At 39.2% G+C, this 21,480-nt stretch overlaps 1 protein-coding gene across 3 annotated transcripts in view; it reads right to left on the bottom strand.

The window, feature by feature from the left end:
• The window catches only part of BBS9 (Bardet-Biedl syndrome 9), a 350,821-nt gene that overhangs the window by 267,045 nt on the left and 62,296 nt on the right, over window positions 1-21,480 (bottom strand). The window lies entirely within an intron of this gene.

A 21,480-nucleotide genomic window follows, 5' to 3' on the forward strand; every position in this document is an offset into this window, starting at 1 on the left:
CAACAATTTAGAAACAAAATAACAACCAGAACTGACAGAAAAATTGAACTGTACGGAAGTCCGACAACCAAGCAGTTAAAATAGACAAATTCATCCAGACCGGCAGGAGGGGACAGCGTTGATCCCCCAGGCAGAGAGGGATTGCAGCAAGAGAGGGCAGTGGCACCAGGCACAGGGCAGCAGCTGACGAACTCCGAGCACGCAGGATGGTGGTGGGCGAATCCTGGGGGAGCAGGCGGTGGCTGGCAGACCCCAGGCATGAGGTGGCAGCGGGCGGACCCAGCAAGGTGGCAACTGTGAAGTGGGGCACAGCACATGGGGCAGCTGGCTGACCAGGTGGTCCCACATTCACATGCAGATAAACCGGGTAAAACTGGGGACTGAGACAGACCGTGCAACCCAGGGCCCCAGCACCAGGAAATAAAGCCTCGAAACACCAACCGGAAACACCTGTGGGGGTTGAGGTGCAGGGAGAGACTCCCAGCCTCACAGGAGAGTTCGGTGGAGAGACCCACGGGGTCCTAGAACATACACGAGCCCACCCACCTGGGAACCAGCACCAGAAGGGCCAGTATGCTTGCGGGAAGCAGCAGCGGGGACCAAAATCTGAGAGAGAGTGGAACAAACACCATTGCCCCCCCCTCTGACCCCAACCCCACATACAGCATCACAACCTAGCCACTAGGTTGCCCCGCCTTGGTGAACACCTAAGGCTCTGCCCCTCATATATAACAGGTGTGACCAGACGAAAAAAAATGGCCCAAATGGAAGGACAGGTTAAAGCTCCTCAGCGAATACAACTAAGCAATGAAGAGATAGCCCACCTATCAGATGCACAGTTCAAAGCACTGGTGATCAGGATGCTCACAGAATTGGTTGAATTTGGTCACAAATTAGATGAACAAATGAAGGCTACACTAAGTGTAATCAAAGAAAATGCACAGGGAACCAATACTTATGGAAAGAAAACTGGGATTCAAATCAATGGAGTGGACCAAAGGAAGAAAGAAACAATCAAACAGAAAAGAATGAAGAAACAAAAATTCAAAAAAACGAGGAGAAGCTTAGGAACCTCCAGGACATCTTTAAACATTCCAACATCCAAATTATAGGGGTACAAGAAAGGGAAGAGGAAGAGCAACAAGTGGAAAACTTATTTGAACAAATAATAAAGGAGAACTCCCCCAATCTGGCAAAGGAAATAGACTTCCCGGAAGTCCAGGAAGCTCAGAGAGTCCCAAAGAAGTTGGACCCAAGGAAGAACACACCAAGGCACATCATAATTATATTAGCCAAGATTAAAATGAAGGAGAGAATCCTAGAAGCAGCAAGAGATAAGGGGACAGTCACCTACAAAGGAGTTCCCATCAGAATGTCAGCTGATTTCTCAAAAGAGACCTTCCAGGCAAGAAGGGACTGGAAAGAAGCATTCCAAGTCATGAAACCCAAAGACCTACATCCAAGACTGATCTATCCAGCAAAGCTTTCATTTAGAATGGAAGGGCAGATGAAGTGCTTCTCAGGTAAGGTCAAGTTAAAGTAGTTCATCATCATCAAGCCCTTAGTATATGAAATGTTAAAGGGACTTACCTAAGAAAAAGAAGATAAAAAAGATGAACAGTGAAAGGACAGCAAACTCACAGTTATTAACAACCACACCTAAAACAAAAGCTAACAAGTAGAACAGAAACAGAACCACAGAAATGGAGATCACATGGAGGGTTAGCAACAGGGGAGTGAGAGGAGGAGAAGGGGGGAGAAGGTACAGAGAATAAGTAGCATAGACAGTAGGTAGAAAATAGACAGGGGAGGGCAAGAATAGTATGGGAAATGTAGAAGCTAAAGAACTTATGACACATGGACATGAACTAAAGGAGGGGAATGTGAGTGGGAGGGGGTGTGCAGGGTGGAGGGGACTGAAGAGGGGGAAATGGGTCAACTGTAATGGCATAATCAATAAAATGTATTTTTAAAAATACTAATAATCATTGATTGCCCTAAACTACAGATTGATTTTAAGGGGTCTTTTACTACCAGTCTACAAGTATCAACTATGAAATTCACAATGCTCAAAATATACTGAGAGGATGATAATGATGATGATTTCTATGACACTGTAGTATCCTTAATCTGAAAAAGATCCGGTGGCTATAACTTTTCACGTTCTGCTGGTGGGATTATACACAGAGGAACAATGTCAGAGAACAATTATCATATTTTTGGAATATAAGACTCACCTCCTGTTTGGGAGCAATAATGGTTGTTAGTGCTGCTGTTGAGTTTTATTTACATTTATATTGATGAAATATTATGTTATTTATGTTATTAAATATTTTACCACCTTTTTTGCTTCAACATTTTTTCCCTATTTTCCTCCTCTAAAATCTAGGTGTGTCTTATGGTCCAAAAAATACAGGTAAGCTACTCACTAAGGAAATAAGTAAAAGGTCAATCCTCTAACTAATTTGTCATCTCTAACCCATATACAGCAAGTCCTGTAGAACAATTCCATATTACCTTGGCTATAAGTGCCAATATAGTACACTTAAATTTTGAAATTTAAAGAATACTTCGGTCAAATAAAGTTAAATTGCATAGAAATGGATGATACTCTAATTATTGTATCTGACTATGGACTCAGGGGCAATTTCTAAAAAGAAAATGTGTTGCCAAAGGAGTTTTTTGAAAAAAAAAACCCTAAGATTTGGGGGTGTTTATTACCGCTACATACCCCACCCCACCTTGACTGCTCGATAGTTCTATCACCAGAGACATGGTCCAGGTTGAATTCTGTCTTAGCACGGCCCACTAGCCACAGATCTGAGTCATTCTGGGACCTCCCTGGAGAGCAAAGGATTGTTCCCGCTGAAGCTGTTTTGAAGCGTATTCTCTCGATACTCGTTCTTTTATGATGCTTAGTGGGCTCTGCAGTCACTGTTTTAAGCTTTTTAAAATCTAATATTTTTCCACTATGCTTATTAAAGTTTTCTCAAAAAGCTATGAGTTTGTATGCACATTGTACAAGTATATTCACAGAGATCTATTTAGGCAGTGAGAACTCTTGTCTATTGAGAAGTTAACTATTTAGCAATCCCATTTGTCTATAGCCAGCAAAAATTAAAAAGTATAAAAATGCCTCTAAATACATTATCAAAATAGATGCTTCAACATCTTTGTAATAAAAACTATGAAACTTTTTACTGGTAGATTCCCAGGCCTCACTGAGGGCCTCCGTGTCGGTTCTGGTTGCAACAATGTAGTTCTCACACACAGGTTGCTGATATCGCAGGAGCTGGAGCCTCTTCCCTTGCAAAATGACTCTATTTGTGTAAGAGTTCCAAAGTTAGATATAAGATGTCGAAGTTCCTAACGCTGGACAGCATGCATAAAACACACAATCACAGCATTATTATGATGGTAATTGTCACCTGCTTTCCCAGCCCAGAGAAAAGAAAATAGCAAATTAGAAAAGTGTGAACATGCTGACAGCTGTCAGCAGCAATGGCTATGCCCTAATAAAAAAAAATGACAGAACATCTGTAAAATAATTTTTTAAATAACATTCTGGGCTCAGCATAGGAGCAATTACAAGCCTGATAGAGCTCAAAAGAGAAATGTCATATTGCAATGGATTCGGGGTAATTAAATGGATTTAATATCATTTGGAATAGCTCATTTACAGAAAGAGAACTTGTGGCAGGGATGCTACCTGCTGCCCCAGGAGTCGGTCTTTCTTCAGGGACTTGAATTGTCACCATATGCATGGCCATCCAGAACAAAGCCCGCACTTCCAGGCCTCTAACATATAGAAACATCATATGATTACATTCTTACCAATGAGATCGGAGCAGAGGCGACATGTGTGACATCCAAGCGTGCCTGCAGAAGGACTGAGTATGCACTCCCCTCCCCTCCCCTCTGTCCAGCGTGATGCTAGGGCTGAAACACCTAGCTTGGCCTCAAAAACAGAAGCCACACATTGAGTAAAACTGATCTCCCCAACCAACCCGGGACCACTTTATCTCCAGGTGGTTACAAATGACAGAAATAAACATCTTCCTTATTCAAGCCATCATTAAGTTGGGTTTTCCTTAAAGCAATCAAGTCAGTTATTTAAATGACACAATTTATCTGAGCCAAAAGGTCCATTCAGTATTACTGAACCTTAGGATCTGGTTTCCCTGGATGGGATCCTGATACCAAATACACACACACACATGTGTGTGCACACATACACACAGGAGACATTGGGACAACCGCAGAAATTGGAATATGCCTACATGTTAGAAAACATTAGGAATTATTGCTAATGTGATCATGGAACTGTGATTACAGAAGAGAACGCTCTTCCTAAGCAGTATGTCCTGTTCTGTTTGTGGGTGAACTGGCACAAGGTCTGGAACTTATTTTAAAATGGTTCATAAAAGCAAAATGTGTGTAAACACACATATATACATTTACAACTGTTGACTCTAGATAGTGGAAATATGAGTATTCACGTTACTTTTTCTGATATTTTAATCTTTCATACTAAAACTATAGACCAATAAAGTAAAGTGTTTAAACATATGTCTTTCCTACACAAATATACCTTTGAACAGTCAAGTAGGAACTCAGCATTAGCGAACTGAGCTAGACCTTGAAGGAGAGCAATAAATTTAGTTTTAATAAATCGAGAATCAGAGAGACAGAAGAAATTCAATCAATAAAACACTTCTGCAATAATCTTGACCTTTGGGGGAGGACATCTCTAAGACCAAATATACTCTTGCTTTCTGTATTATTAAAGAATGTGAGGTAAGAGCACGTGTATTTCCAAGCAGCATTTCGATACATTAGAATCACTGAACCACAAATCTTCAGTTCCCAAAGATCTCAAAGTGTGGCTCCCAGACCACCAGCATCAGCTTCATTTAGAAACTTCTTAGAAAAGCAAGTTCTAAAAAGAAAAGAAATGCAAATTCTGGAGTCCCACTCCGGATCTACTGAGTCAGAAAATCTGGTGTTAGGACCCCCTTAGAAAGCTGTTTGATGCGTACTCAAGTTCGAGAGCCAGTGCTCGGTCGTGGCAGGACAAGGAGTTAGAGCTTGAAGAAAACTGGAGCCCCGGAGAAAACCCGGCTCCTTAGTATGGTAGATGAGGCCTTCTTTCTGAAACTCTAGCAAGCTGGAGGACAGTATTGAATGCACTGCAAAATCCATGCAGACGGCCTCTAGAGGCAGGTGATCTGAGTTTGAGTCCCACTCCCCCAATTATTAGCTGTGAGCCTGGGCTCAAATTTCTTTACCCACAAGATGACATGTCTAACGTAGCTGTAGGGAGAATTCAGTGAAATAATATATGGAAACTAGATCCCACAGACAGTAAATATAGCATCACATTATTATTTTATAATCATTTTCTACGTCTCTTACTACATGTCAAATTAACGTTTACCTGCTTGCTGTTTCCCACACTCACTGGGATGGGCCATGCTTCCTGCTTTTGCTTATATTACTACCTTTCCCCAAAAGGCTCTTTCATTTTTCTTCCTCTGCTCTGGTAAACATTTGCTGGCTGCGTCCTGGTCATCCATTCCCTTCTTCACTCATCTTTAGCCACGAGGTTTGAGTGAGACTGACTTTATTCTATGCTCGGGGGGTAGGCCCTGCCTTGTGGAAACCATTTAGGATCTCACTAGTCACAGTGACTGGCTCAGGGACAGCAGGTATAATTTACCACCAATGAGAGAAACTAAATCCTTACGTTGAGCTGGAATGAGAGAAAACCTCACTCCTGCCCTTGGGGAGGAGTATGTGTGGAGGACTGGGTATGGAATCACAGAAGAGAGGCCACGTGACCGCACAAGGGCGCAGTTAAGACAGGGCCCTGGAGACACTGCTGAGCCCCAGCTGGAGGCAATCCTACCGGTGACCTTTATAGGCAATAAATTCCCATAAATGTGGGAGTCTCTTTGAGTTGGGTCTCTGTCCCTAAACCAAGTGGATCATCCCATTTGTCCTCAGAGAGACATCACAGGCTGAGGTTCCTGTCTTCCTAGAATTCTTCTCTTTCCCCCTCAACCACCCTCCACCTGTGGTCCCACGCATCCCCATGCAACTAATGAACGACTGAAATGATCAGTTTCTGTGTCCTTCCCTCACAGGCAGGAGCCCACTCTTACTCATCTTTGTAATCCAACAACCATAAAATGCCTGGCACACCAGAGATATGCTAATAAACGTCTGCTGGGCTGAAGTAAGCTAGGCAAAACAGTTTATTCCTCTGCAGCTCCATTGGCTGAGATTTCATTCTATGTGTTTCACATATTGCCTTTGAAGTAAGTGAACGATGCTTTATTTATTACAATCCTGGCTGCTGACGTTGAGAAAAATGCAGGGACCAATCCAAAACATTACTCAAAAATAAATAAATAAATAGACGCTTCCAATCACTGTTTTGGAAGCCACTTCAGAAGACATACCAGAGGCTCCCCTTACAGATAATGGGAGCAGAAAGAACAGTCCAGAGACACCACGCAAGGTTTGTAGTTCTGACAGAGCAGAGCCAACAGGAAGTCTTCATAAAAGCGATGGGACTGCAGGAGCTCTTTAAGTGACCCAGCCATGAACCGTACTCCATGGTGCCACCCCACACGCTCAGTATCACATTGGGGGCTGTAAGAAGCGTAGAGCAACAGCAGCAGCAGCCACCACTGCCATTTCCTGAGCACCTGTTAAACTCCTGTCTTTGACGAACCGTTTATCCAGCCGATTAGCTATAGCCTTTAATAACTCTAAAAGGTGGACAACTGTCCCATTTTACACATAAGAAGACTGAAACACATGAAGCTTAAATAATTTGCCCCATGCCAAAAAAGTTAGAAAAGGACAGCGCTAGTACTTAAGTCAGAATCTCTCTGGCTCCATGTTACCAGGCATGTTCCCTGGGAGGCCCCATGATACCACACTAAATCCACGCTTAAAAGTAACATAACAGAGACCATCTAAATGAGGGGAAACAGACTCAGTGCTACAAAAAATCAAAGAGCTCAATGACAGTGAACTTCCTGGGAAAGGTTTCATGAGAGAGGTAGGACTGAGAAGGATGGGTAAGATGAATAGGGGTCAAAGGTAAAAGAAGAGGAATTTTCTGCGAGGGAAAAGGAACATATTAGAAAAACATACAGTTAGACTTGACCCAATGAATGGATCAAGTTTTACCAACAGGGCATGAAATATAAAATCAACTGACTGAATGGATGACAATATCTTAATGATTCTTCCTCAAAAGGTATGCCTAAACCATACAGAGAAAAATATCTTTTAACATTGGAATAATTAGGAAGGTTAGAGATTTCTTCAGAATTTTAAATCTAGATACTTCTCCCATTGGTTAAGACCATGAAGAGAGAAAAGCAACCATTTTGATTTACAAGATCTCGAACAAGTTTGAGAAAGGATCTACCAAAACCATTTTGAAAGGATTTTGGAAATCAGTCTTTTTCATTTTCAAAGGCAAAGAAAATTGTTGCGCCTGCAGAGCTGTAGGGTGAAGGCAGGAAAGTTCCATTACGGCAGCCTCGTGAAATGAATATTTATTAAATAGTGTGTCTCATTTCCTGGTGGTAAAATATCATGTAGCCAAAGCTTTACCATGATGCATAAACTGGTAGTCAATTACATGCTGGACCAACTGCTAGATTAACAGTTTTCTCTACTAAATTATAGTCTAGTCACTAAAATGGGGTGTGTATGTGTGTGTGTTCACGCCCAGGCGTTCTTTCTCCCATGCTGGCTCACGTCATTTTCCATCATTCATGACTATAGCAGCAAGGGCCCCGTGGAGGCTCAGTCCTGAATACCATTTCCTCCTCTTCTCGGCTGTCTTTTTCTTCCTGCGGAATCGATGCAGCACAGGAAGTGGAGTGGTGTACATAAAAGAAGACGACCATTACTCAGCATGCTCCATGTTTTCTGAATCTCTCTACGCTCATATTTCTTTTACACCATGAGTAAAAACACAGGTGAAGAAATGCAAACGTGACCTGTGGCCAAGCATATATTGCAGTTCAGCATGCAGCTGTCAAAAATACTTGGTCTTTCTCCAAGTCTGAGGAACACACGAAAAACAGCTGTACAGGTAGTCGAAAAGGCAGACAGGAAACATCGAGAGACTGATACGGAAGAACAGAAGAGTCCAAAAGTCTGTGGAACTTCCGCTGGTTTTACACACTCTCGGAAAAATGCTTGTTGTTGTTGTTACATTAAAACTGAAACCCTAACTCATTAATCTTTATTGCAAACCTAACTCAAAAATGATACAACATGTTTGGTATGAGCAAGGACATAAAAATGTTCAGAGGGGGACTTCAACACGTACTTAAAAACAAAAGGTAGATGTATTTCTAGGGCTTGCAGGATTGTAAATTTGCCATTAAGTAACCTTTTTGTACTTTTTCACTCATATTATCATACAAATAAAACTACCACAATTGTTTCGAGATTCATGCTACAATTTGGCTATGCTTAATAATTAATAATTAGTAATTAATTGAATAAAAATAGGTAACTTTTCTAATGATTCTCTTCCTCATATCCTATTTTATTTGAGCATTCTAAAAGTAATTAGTGCCTGATAATATGTAATACTCAAGAAGACTCTAAGCTTAAAACCTTAGTTAGAAATAAATAAATAAATAAAATTTAAAGCCCTAAGCAGAGTAAATCAATAAATAGAATATATGTGTTGAGCTAAATAGCTAATATTTTAAAATATAACCAGGGAAAAATTACACAAATTCTCAACTATTATTCAAGTGTCACCCCAATAAATAACTTCATGAAACTAATTACTTTAAGACTCAAGAAAATAAAAATTGGGCCTACACACTAACTCTTCCTATGAACTTGCCTTTTGACATTTTAATGTGTCTCATTTTCATGGGAACTTTAACAGCCCTACAAAGACAACCAGTGTGTGCTCCGCCAAGCTATTTATCAGTTTTTCCCCCTGAACTGTGATCAAGGTCAATAACATATTATAAAGAAATTACAGCTGTTCATCAAATTAGCATTATATGTGATGGATTCAATGTGAACACAAGGTTGGGTCTGAAAGTGGGGCCTGAACATTATATCATCAGTTGCATCACAAAATACTGCATAAATTACTTCATGAGCTGTAAATATGACGGGCTTGATGCCATTCTCTGGGTCTCACATTCGTTCAGCAAATTCCACACACATTCCCTGGGCACCTAGTACATGCTAGGAGAGACACACTTGCTACACTCGGAAATTCAGTGCCTACAGGAGTTAAGCAGTATGGCAACAATTCAAGAACAGAGGCATATTCAAATAATTTAAAAGGCTATGGGAGCATGGTTAACAGTGTCTGGAAGAATCAAGAGCAGAGACAGAAGACTAGGGGTCTTACAGATTGAGAAAGACTTGTCCAGACAAACGGAGAAGCGGAAGTGGAGACGTGGAGGCACTCTGTGCAGAGACAGGGGGTCGTCAGAGAGCCGGGTTTAGAAAGGAGTCTCTGAGACCATGAACTCCGGGGCGGGCGTCGGGGGAGGGAGACGCTGCTGGTGAAGAGGCAGTCTGCTCCTCAGAACCCAGGACAAACCCACAACCTGGGACGAGATTTGCTGCCTTCCCGTTTTAGTCCTGAAAGCGCCATCAGTTTCCTGGTCCATAAAGCAGTGGTATGAGGAGATTACATGCTGCTGCTATGACAAAATACAATAAAAATACTACATTCTGCTCAGTACTGGTAAGCATGCAATGAATGATAAGTAAATGATATTACTGGATTACCCTACAGACCAAATTAGGTAAAAAACTTAAAATTAAGGGGGTAAAATCCTTCCAAGCAAAAAAGATAAAATAAAATTTAACATGAGAAGCACACAGACAGTCAGAAATTCTCCCTTTTTGCCAAAGCAAAGAATTTTTAAGATGTTAAGGACTATAAAAAAAATCTCTCAGAACTTAGGTCCCTGTCAACTGCTGACTATTCAACATGATTATCTGCCCATTTTATCTTTTTTTAATATTTTATTTATTTATTTTTCGAGAGAGGGGAAGGGAAGGAGAGAGTGGGAGAGAAACCTCTATGTGTGGTTGCCTCTCATTTGTCCCCTGCTGAGAACTGGCCTGCAACCCAGGCATGTGCCCTGACCGGGAATTGAACCGTGATACTCTGGTTCACAGGCCCGCGCTCAATCCACTGAGCTAGGCCAGCCAGGGCTATCTGCCCATTTTAAATTAACTTTTTTCAAACCGGCAATTTGCCTTAAGTGATAACCACTGAAACCCTAAAGAAGTGTGCACGTCGCCGGTGTCCCCACAGCCCCATCTGGGAATGAACTGGCTCTGCCTCCAACCCCACCCCGCACATGCCCATGTTGCTCCCCACCCTCTCTTATTGGAGCTCTTCGCAGGACGACCCAAAGTGACGTAGGAAAGACACGACAGGTGATGTCACACAGAAGCACCCGTTACGTATCAGCGTTCCTTTCTTCTAGTTCACCCAAAGGAAAAAATCTTCCAGGGTGAATATAATGCTGGGGGCGTGATTTCATTTTTAAATAATGAATTTCAAAGGGAGATACCTTTCTCAACATAATAACTAGTTGTGATAAGAAACCCAGAGACGCTCCTTCCCAGAAATATTAAAAAGAGAAAAATGTTTAAATACCTCTTCATTGTATACAAATATTCTCCATTTGCAATATTATCAGTCCCATAAAGTAAGAACTCCAAAAGCTCAGTATTTGCTTTTTATATACTGTTAAGTCTCTTAATCCTAAAATCATCAGTTTATCAAAAGAAGGAACAAGGAAAAAAAACACTGAACTCACTATAACCAGTTAAATTAAGTAGGAAAAAAAAATAACTGAAGTCAGGAAATCCTCAACTGAGGTTCACCTTTATCTAAACTAATACCACTTTAAAAGGTAAATCAAACTGAGTTAAAGATAATGACAAATGTAGCTTTCACCTTCCTCAAATGTCAGTTCATGTCACTAAGTTCAATGTGCCATTCAACCACCATTTGGTCTATTCAATTTCCTTGGGTTCTCCGAAAAGAAGCAGTGAATATGCCATATCTTTAATAAAAGTCACAAAAACAAATATTAACAATCATGTTATAACACACTCAAAACCTTCAAAGGAGCCTCAGTGTCTCCAGAAGCAAGTACAAATGAACAAGCTGGATTTGCAAAGACCTCTTCGATGAGTCTGCTAAATGGACTTTGACTCCTCCCTCCCCTCTGGGCCCAGGCACCAAATACTCCGGGTAACCTGAGCCCTAAATGCCTTATGCATTGGTCAGTCTAGTTCAGTTCACCTCAGCTGCCATTCCCCCATCTTAGCTTCACAAACCTCCCCCACACGACCTCAACCCCCAGGTCCAGTGCCACCACATCACGACCTCCCCCTGTGCACTGCAGACACCAACACCCATGCTCCTCCATTCTTCCTTAGGACATTCTGCCTCGCTCCTCATTAGCACTGACAATATTTTTCCCTGTGATACCGCTAACTGTGGCACATCTCAACATCCACAACTGGAGCGTAAATTCCTTGAAGATAAGTCTACTTTCTTTTCATTGTCTGGCTCAGAGCACTGAGTACAGTCCGGTATATGTTGGTGCTCCGAAACCATGTTTTCAAGTCAACGGAATCCTTGTAAAAGTAAAAATCACATCAGACTGCTGTAGTAAGACACCAGTGATCACATGAGCCAAGATAGTTGACAATATCCCCGTATTCTTGTGGAGCCGCCTTGGGTTCTAGCATTTTGTTTCACTCATTGCACCTCCATATCTGTGACAGTCCCTAGTATACAGTCGAGCTCAGTAAATATTTGGTGAATGGATGAATGAATAGCATTGAAGTAAAAGTGGTATGGTAAAAGCCCTAAAATAATTTGTTTTGAATACATGACACTTAACAAATTGGAATTCTAAATTATTTTATGGCTTAGTTCTACGGCAAAAGGTGAAGTACTCATTATATGCCCTACATTAGCTACACGAAGAAATATTAAGAAGAGGAAAGGTCGAGGATAACTCTGCTCTTAAGAAAGACAAAGCCTAATGGAAAGACACAGGAAATGAAGGTGAGATGCAGGAGGACCCCAACAGGAACAGATAATGTCAGTAGGGACACCACCCAAACATAAGAATAAACTATGGATGCTGGAAGAGGAAACCAAAGGGGTAACCTACCTGATCTTTAGATACTTCAGCATTATATAAAACTCTACATTCAAACATATACACAGAATAAACTTTAAAGCATTAGTAATTATTAGAGCCCTGGCCAGGAAGTCTTTTACTGGGTGATATGAAACAAGGAATTATTACCAGCCAGAAGAGTACCCCCAAAAGTTTGCCGAACAGGATACTCTCTGGAGGTGCCCTGTTGCCAGAGCAGGGTGACATATTACAACATATACGGGAAAGTTGCAAATGTAGATTAAACTGTTAATATGTAGTGGAAAGAGCAATGATTTTGAATCAGATAACATGATATGGTTTTGAATCCTGGCTCTGACACATCCTAGGTGTGTGACTTTAGCTACTCTGCTTAATTTCATTCAGTCTGTTTTTTTGAGTGCAAAATAAATGTTAAGACACCCAGAGGGTGTCTTAACACTCAGTGGGTTGCAGTGAAGATTACAGAAGAGGACATGTGCAAACTGCAAAGCTTAGTACCGAGAGCACCATCGACATGTGTGCCAATCTTCACCCTACATTTAGCAGGTTCAAGAGAAACAATCAAACAACTTTCCCCCGTACCTGCCCTTATCTGTATCATGGATGTCAGAGGATTTGATCATCACCTCTCACTCTTTAGGTATAAAAAGATAGGAAACATCTCAGGGGAAAGTTGGAAATGGTTCAGTTCAGAAATTCCAGTCTTTATTTGCTCAAGTACTTGCTAAAGCAGTGATTCCCAGGCTCTTGAATTTCACTGATCTATAAAATTTCAGAAATTCTTGGGGATCATCATAGGGTTGTGAACCTTGTGAATTGCTCAATCAGGATTTTTTTTAAATAACAAAGAAACTAACATGACCAACAGTTTCTGCAAAAACAATATGACACATGCAAGTACAAAGTAGAAAATGTTAGCACTGAGTAAACCTTTTAATTGAACAAGATGTAGCTCCATGAGAAATTCAGTACATCAGCTGATTTTATCTTCATTATCTCAAGACCCTTCAAAATGTTAACAGGGCATGGCATTTGAGAACCACTATTCTTATCCCAGCATTAATCACTTTCAAAGGACACCCCAACCAGCTCTTAAGAACCACTATTACAAAGCACTCGGACAGAAAGGCTTTCCTTCATAGAAACAAAGAAAAATATGGTTCCAAAACCTTTTCAAACTTGGGTGAGGCAACAAGCATTTTCCATAAACATTTTGGCTCTTTACAAACTCACCACTGACAGACTTCTGAAACCAAAAAGTGAGGCAACGGCTCCCTCTGCTGACCAGTGCACAGAGAATCGAATCCTATCAAAAGGCTGGAAAGTGTCACAATACTGACTGGACGGTACATGTGCTTTCACTGTTCCCCATCAAGACTCATTTCACTTTGTGCCCTAAGACATTGGAATATAGCTCCATCTGATACTAACGTGAAAGACGTGTATGACACGGTAACATGCCAAGTATAATTCAATACATCTTTCTCAACCAGCTTTCACATTTCTTGGTTTCTGCTCTATGCTCCAAGGTTAACTGAGCTACAATGTCATACAAAGAGGAAATCAAAGAAGGCTTAAAAATTGAGGTAGGTTCCAAGAGGTTCTATGGAACGAAGGTAGCAATCAATGAATGTATTGATGACCAAGTCTCATGAGATTAATGGAAGCAAATTAAAGACCTCAAAGTAATAATGACAGTTTTCAAGCACTGGCCCAAACCTTATTAGCACATCCAACGCTAGCAACTATGCCGTAACTTGGAAAGGTCAAGAACTATTGTTCTCATAGCAGAGAAAATACTAGGGGAGGGTAAAAGTAATCAAAGAAATTGAGACAAGAACTAGGAAATGGGGAGATGCAGAGAAGAGGAATGAGTCATTAAAAAAAAAGAACTATTGTTCTCATTCAAATGTGGGGAAAGCTAAGCCTCCGGAAAGTTTGCTGACCTGATAAGGATGCTCACTGGCTAAGGAGGAGGGCCAGAACTCAACCCTTCCGATCTCCGGTCTGTCTCTTCAGCTGAAAATGCACACAAAGGAGGTACCCTAACAACACACTCTCTAACTCCCCTTCCGATTTCAAATTTAGCATGGCCTGTCAGCATAACTGGACTTGGTATATTTGTAGGAATCATCAGATTTAAATATAAAATGCTAAATATTTCACTTGAGCAGATAAAACTTGATAGCTGCTTGGTGAATTCCTCATTATAATTTAATTCTTGCCTGCTTTCCAAAAGAATTGCTTACAAACATAAATAAAATTAAACAAATTTAAAAAATAAGTAGATGAGGAGAATAGCAAATAAAACCCTGACTCTCCCATTGAAATGACTAAGCAAAATGGTAATTTAAAGCAGAATTTTTAAGCACATCAATACGCTGCCAAAAAATGGAGGTAATGTTCAGAAGCTAAACACTAAGTGAAAGTGGGACCCCACAAAGGTAAACAGAGCCCCTGGGGCACTGTCCTAAAACAGGACCCATCAGCTTCAGTGTTCAGGGTCTCAGATGACATCTGGTAAAGGAGAAAAGCCTGGGAGCCCACACCGTGTGGGGAAACCTAATCGATCCTGGACATTACTTTCTTCCTCCCAGTACAAAGCTAAGTCTGCAAAGGGCTCTACCCTTAGTGTACAGAAAACTTAGAAGGAGCATTTGCCTTCAATCAAGCCCAGGAAAAAGTAAAATAAAATGCACATCTCAAAACCTGGAACCAGACGAAGGAAAAAAAAAATCTCTCCAAAGAGTTCGCAAACACAAGCTGATCTTACTGTGGGTTTTCAGACCAAATTCACTCTAATCACTGCCCACAAAGACTCAGTCTGTGACTTTACTATAAAGAGATTCTGGGTTAGAAATACCACCAAAGCACCCGACAAAAGGAAATGCAAATCTCTGAGGGAACATACAGACCACCCCCATGGGTTAAGTTCCAAAGAATATGGCCTCACTGGCAAAATCACAATATACAAGGAATTATGGCAAATTGAGCAGGAGACAGAAAAAATAATAGCGTGCAGAATCAGTACTGCAAGCACTTCATATACCGAAATTATCCAGAGAGAATACAAAAATACTACATTTTATATTTAAAGAAACAAAAATAGGTATTAAAAATATGATTGAGGGACTTAATCAATGACCAAGCAGATTTTTAAGGACCAAACAAACTTTGAGAAGTTAAAAATATAATCAGATTTAACAAAGTTAACAAATTTTGAGAAGTTAAAAATATAATTAAACTTCCGAGAGTAGTTTCAGTAGAAATTAACTGGAAATAGCAGTAATTTAGGAAATAGAAACTAAGTCTAAGGAAAGAATCCAGAATGCATGAATAAGAAACAGAGATAGAAAATACAAGTGAGACACGGACACTAGGGTAAGAGAGTCTAACATTTACCCATTTGGATTTCCACTAGGAGCTAATGGACAGAATATGGAAGAAGTAATATTCAAAGAAATAATGGCTGAGTGTTTGAAGGGTTCAATTCTAAGATCCAGTTTTAAGCCAAATAAATTCCAAGTAGGGTAAGTAAAACTAAATCCTTCCTTAGATATCCAAGAGAAACAGTGAGGAACACCAAAGAATCTCTTAAAAGCAATAGAAGAAAAAGAAAAGAAAACAGATCAACAAGCGAAAGAATTACAGCTAGAGCTGATAGACTATGAGCTGACTTCTTAACACCGATGAGAGCAGAATGTTGTCTTTTGTGCAGCACAAAAAGCAGCTGCACTGTAGCACCGTGTACCATCCTCCCTAAAAATAATTTTAACGTGATAGAACAAAGATTCCATTCACAATGGCAACCAAAGCAATTAGGTTCCTAACACATTGACTCTAACTCAACTCTCAGACCTTAACTTCCTTAGGAAGGTCAAATTAGGCAAACCCAAGTTAAGCAATATATCCCTAAAATGTACTCTCATTAATATGGCATTGTTTTCCATTGAATTGTATGGGCTCTTTATATACTTTGAATATTAACCCTTTATCAGCTACATGATTTGCAAATATTTTCTGTCATTCCATTGGGTGCCTTTTCATTTTGTTGACAGTTTTCTTTGTTGTACAGAAGCTTTTCAGTCTGATGTAGTCCTACTTAGTTGTTTTGTTTTGTTTTGTTTTGTTTTGTTTTGTTTTGTTTTGTTTTGTTTTTATAGGCAGTGATTATTTTTTAAATCACAAGTAATTTCATAGACACATTATGCTCTAATGATTATAATGATAGAGTCCAAGAGAAGGTCCCACTTTGGCCCCACCCTACCCCACTTTTCTTTCCAGAGTTTAACAAAAATATAACAGACATAATAAATCTGGATGGTCATCCTTTGATCAGTGAGAAAAATGTATACTACCTACTCCTTGCTACTCATCACACTCACTTTTGATCATCAGCAACTTTGTTTTGAATATAGAATTTCCGTATTTCTATTTCCCTTTTGGTTTTTGTGGTGCTAATTGTTCTTTCTTTTTTCCTTTCCAGTTGTAGTGAGATACAATATTTGAAAGTTGTTATAAGAGTATATCCTAAGAGGTCCATCACTAGTAAAAATAATAATTTTTCTTTTTTTGGCATCTATGACATGATGAATACTAACTAAACTTATTATGGTAACCATTTCACAACATATGTAAGTCAGATAATTTATGCCATACATCTTAAACTCATATAGTGTTATTTGCCACTTATTCATTTTTGCTCTTGTTGCCCCATTTTTTTTTGCTTTGGTATCAAATCCAAAAAAAAATCATTGCCAAGACTGATGTCAAGGAGCTTACCCTCTATGTCTTCTAGGAGTTTATGGTTCCAGGTCTTACATTCAAATCTTTAATCTGTTTGGAATTGATTTTTATATACGGTATAGATAGGGGGTCCAAGTTTCATTCCTTTGCATGTGGCAATCCAATTTTTCCAATACCATTTATTGAAAAGGCTATCTTTTCCCCATTATAGATTCTTGGCTCCTTGGTCTTAAATTAATTTCTGGGCTCTCTCTCTTGTTCCATTGATCTACGTGTCTGTTTTTATGCCAGTACCAGACTGTTTTGATTACTATAGATATAGTTTGAAATCACAAAGTATGATGCCTCTAGCTTTGTTCTTCTTTCTTTTTTTCCTCCTTATTACATTTATTGGGGTGACACTGGTTAACAAAATTACACAGGATTCAGATGCACAATTCTGAACACATCATGTGTACACTGTGTTATGTGTTCATCACCCCAAGCCAAGTCTGCACCCATCATCATGTACCCCACCCACCATAGCCTCCTCCACCTGTTCTTTCTAAAGACTGCCGTGGCTCCTTAGGTTCTTTTGTGGTTTCATACAAATCTCAGGCTGGCTATAGAAATTTTTAGAGCAAAATGTTAGAAACGATTCTACCAACAGGAGTATACCACAGAATTATCTACAATCATTTAGAATTATATTACAGTAGATTGTTTCTGATTTGATAAATAAATGCTCATGATATTGTTAAATGAGAAAAAAAGACCTTAAAAGAGTAAATACAATATGAATCCAGTTTTATCGCATAAAAAGTCAGAGGAAAAAGACACCATAAATACATTAAAATAGTCATGATGATTATTAGTTAGTGCTTAGCAGCAATGGAAGAGATTATTTTATTTCCCTCCTCATATAAACCTCATCTAAGGGTTTTTAAAAAATAAACATGCTACTTAGATTTAAAAAAAAAAAAACTTTTGTCGAGGGCAAGCATCCATCAAACTCCCCACCATTCCTGAAGCTCAGGCTCCACCAATGATTGGCTCTGCCACAAAATATGAAGAAAAATACTAAAAGCAGTAGATATACCAACAGACATTAACTGATATATATTTATGCATATAACACAAATTCTATGCTGTTAAAAATGAAGTAGATTTATATTTCTTTTCTTTGATTTTATTTATTTATTTATTTTTACAGAGGGGAAGGGAAGGAGAAAGAAAGGGAGAGAAACATCGATGTGTGGTTGGCTCCTATGCGCCCCCCAACTAGGGACCTGGCCCGTAACCCAAGGCATGTGCCCTGACTGGAAATCAACCAGCAAACCTTTGGTTCCCAGTCTGACACTCAATCTACTGAGCCACACCAACCAGGGTAGTAGATTTATATTTATTGACATGAGAAGATAATTGCAATTTATATGGCAAAAAAAAAAGGGAGAATAAAGAGTACAACCCATTTTGTTTAAAGTATGTATGTGTATAGAAATAAATATATAAAAGTAAATTCATAACCACAATTATCATAAAAATTAATAGTAACCCTTCATATAATTGTGTTTATTCATTTGACTGTATTCTCTAATTTGTAATCTACAAAGTAGCAGTGTTATAAGAAAAAATACTCCTTAAAGCAGTTTCATTACACAAAAAAAAGCTATATATCTAAAAGTTCATGAATATATAATTATTAATACAGTTTCTAGCCACAAAAAAGTAAGTAAAAAATATAATGGATTTCTTACATGTCATATATACAGGGGCTGGTAAAAATAAATTTACAGTTCTGAGTACATGAAAGAGTCTATTCTTGTATTATTTATTTTTGTATTACGTAAACCTATTTTTGCCCACCTGTGTATGTATGTCTATATATATCGGTATATATCTATACCGCTATATATATACACATATATGTATAGATATAGGTTTCTATACATATATAAGTATATAGATATATATATATATATATAGATACATGGATATATAGATGTATAGATATATAGATATACACACAGAAAGAGAGAAAAGAGCCAAGTATTTCCTAGAAGCCACTGAATCCCAACTGCCCAGGTGGGCACCTCTGCTTTTGCACATCACTTCCTGTGTGTACATACAAGGTACATAATTAATTTGTATATGTCAGGGTACAAATATTTCCATCTTCAGATATATGTAGAACTTTACAAATCCAGTCAATTTTGTCAAAGACAAAAAAAAGTTGCCAGAAAAGCCAATAACTCAATTTAATATCATTCCAACAGAAGCGACTGCATTTAATGTAACTTTATAAAAAAAAAACATAAACCAAGCATTATAATGAAGGTGAATGCCACAAAACTATTTCAAATGATGATGTTCAACCTTTTTAATAAACAATGGCCAGTCCACAGGTTTTTTAAATCCTCAGGCCCAAATACACTATAAGATTTATAAGAGAAAACTCCACTCCCAAGTTCAAAATTCTCATTGCTTAAAAGTAATAATAAATTCCCTAGTAAAACCTCAAGTTCTGGTTTTAATTAGAAGTCAGTGTGCTAAGACTGCCACCTCCTTCGGAAGAGAAAGGCAGGTCCTTCACGACCTACCTCAAGAGGATTTCCCAGAAACCTCAGATCTGAACCCCGTCTTACTTAAAGAAAGAAAGAGGAAAGGGGAATAGAAAAACATATGTTCACAGGCGGACAAGCAAGTGAAGCCACTTAAATAAACCATTCATGCTACCTAAGGCACCATTCTCATTCCCCGAAAAAGTAAAACCTACTGTTCTCTGGATCCATACCCCGAGGTCACTAGTAAGATCCCCTACTTGATGGCGCTCCTCTAATAAGATATTGAAATATACTTATCACATGTCAAATTCAAAATTAGAATATATCAGCAATGACAATTTCAAGGAGAAAAATGAGAGTACATTATAAAACCACTACTTTTATTACTGTCCATTCAAATTCCTCTAATGGTACAATCACTGCTTTCAAAAAAATCTGTATTTCCAAGACTTTATTTTTCTCTGTTCCCTTGAGATTGCCATTATGATATTTAAACCTTGAAATTTTTAAGTCTTTTACTACATGTGTGTATTTATATATATTTGTACATATACATACATGTGTACCTGCACATACACAAGTATACACAACCATAGAACTCTGACTCTGCCAATTTCCTCATTTGTAGGATGAAAATAATACCTACTTTACACTTTGATATATATAATGTATACATACTCCTTGATTTTTGTTGTTTTAAGAATTAAATGCAAATATACGAGAGCACCTGGCAATGTGCCAGACACATAATTGTAACCTGCAGTCCCCAAAAATGTGTTTTTCTTAGCCCTTGGGAAGACAATAGAAATTTCCGAGTTAACAGCCTTCTTTAAAAGATATCTCTAATGTAAGAAAAAGTAATAATATCAGCAGCTGTCTTTTGTTTTTTCCTTCTTAATCAAATACACGTCTATTCTCCATCTAAGATATTTTCATAATTCTTTACTGACTTCACACTTTGGGATGCCAGTTATAAAATACCAGTAGCTTTCATTTTAAAAGAAAGTGGTTGGCGTAACAAAAACATAAGTTGATGTATGAGACACAATGTTGTTCCTCCTCATAGAAATCCATCCTCGCCCTGGCAGGTGGGGCTCAGGTGGTTGGAGCATCCTCTGGTAACCAAAAGGTTTCAGGTCTGATTGCCAGTCAGGGCACATACCCGGGCTGCGGGTTCCATCCCCAGTGCAGGGGCGATCAATCCCCAGTCCGGGCACATCCGGAAGGCAACCAATGGATGCTTCTCCCTCACATTGATGTTTCTCTCTCCCCCTTCCTCTCTCCCTAAAAATAGCAATGAACACATGTCCTCAAGTGAGGATAAAAAAATAAAATTTAAAAAATGTCCATAACTTTTAATGTGATATGAAATAAAATAATTAGTCAATACATCTCTAACGACTCCAGAAAGAGACAGCAAAAAGTTAATAATAAGAACTCCCCCTTTGCCCTAGCTAGTGTAGCTCAGTGGATTGAGCGGGGGCCATGAACCAAAGGGTCACCACTTCAATTCCTAGTCAAGGTACATAGCTGGGTTGCGGGCCAGGTCCCCAGTGGGAGCCATGTGAGAGGCAACCACACATTGATGTTTCTCTAACTCTGTTTCTCCTTCCCTTCCCCTCTCTCTAAAAATAAATAAAATCTTTTAAAAAAAACCCTCTCCCTCTCCTAGATAAAATAAATAAAATTCTGAACAGATTATTTATAATTTTTAAAAATGTATTTGTGACCTGGTTACATTTTACCAACTACCCGAAATCAGCCACAGTTGCTATGGTACATTCTAAGAGAAATATTAAAAACAAAAATAGCCCTGGCTCGTGTGGCTCAGTGGATTGAGTGCCAGCCTGAAACCAAAGAGTCACTGGTTCAATTCCCAGTCAGGGCAGATGTCTGGGTTACAGGCCAGGTCCCCAGTAGAGGTTGTGCAAAAGGCAACCACACACTGATGTTTCTCTCCCTCTCTCTCCCCCACC

Source organism: Artibeus jamaicensis, unplaced genomic scaffold (assembly GCF_021234435.1).
Source record: "Artibeus jamaicensis isolate MK-2021 breed Jamaican fruit bat unplaced genomic scaffold, CSHL_Jam_final contig_1016, whole genome shotgun sequence".
Lineage (NCBI taxonomy): Eukaryota > Metazoa > Chordata > Mammalia > Chiroptera > Phyllostomidae > Artibeus > Artibeus jamaicensis.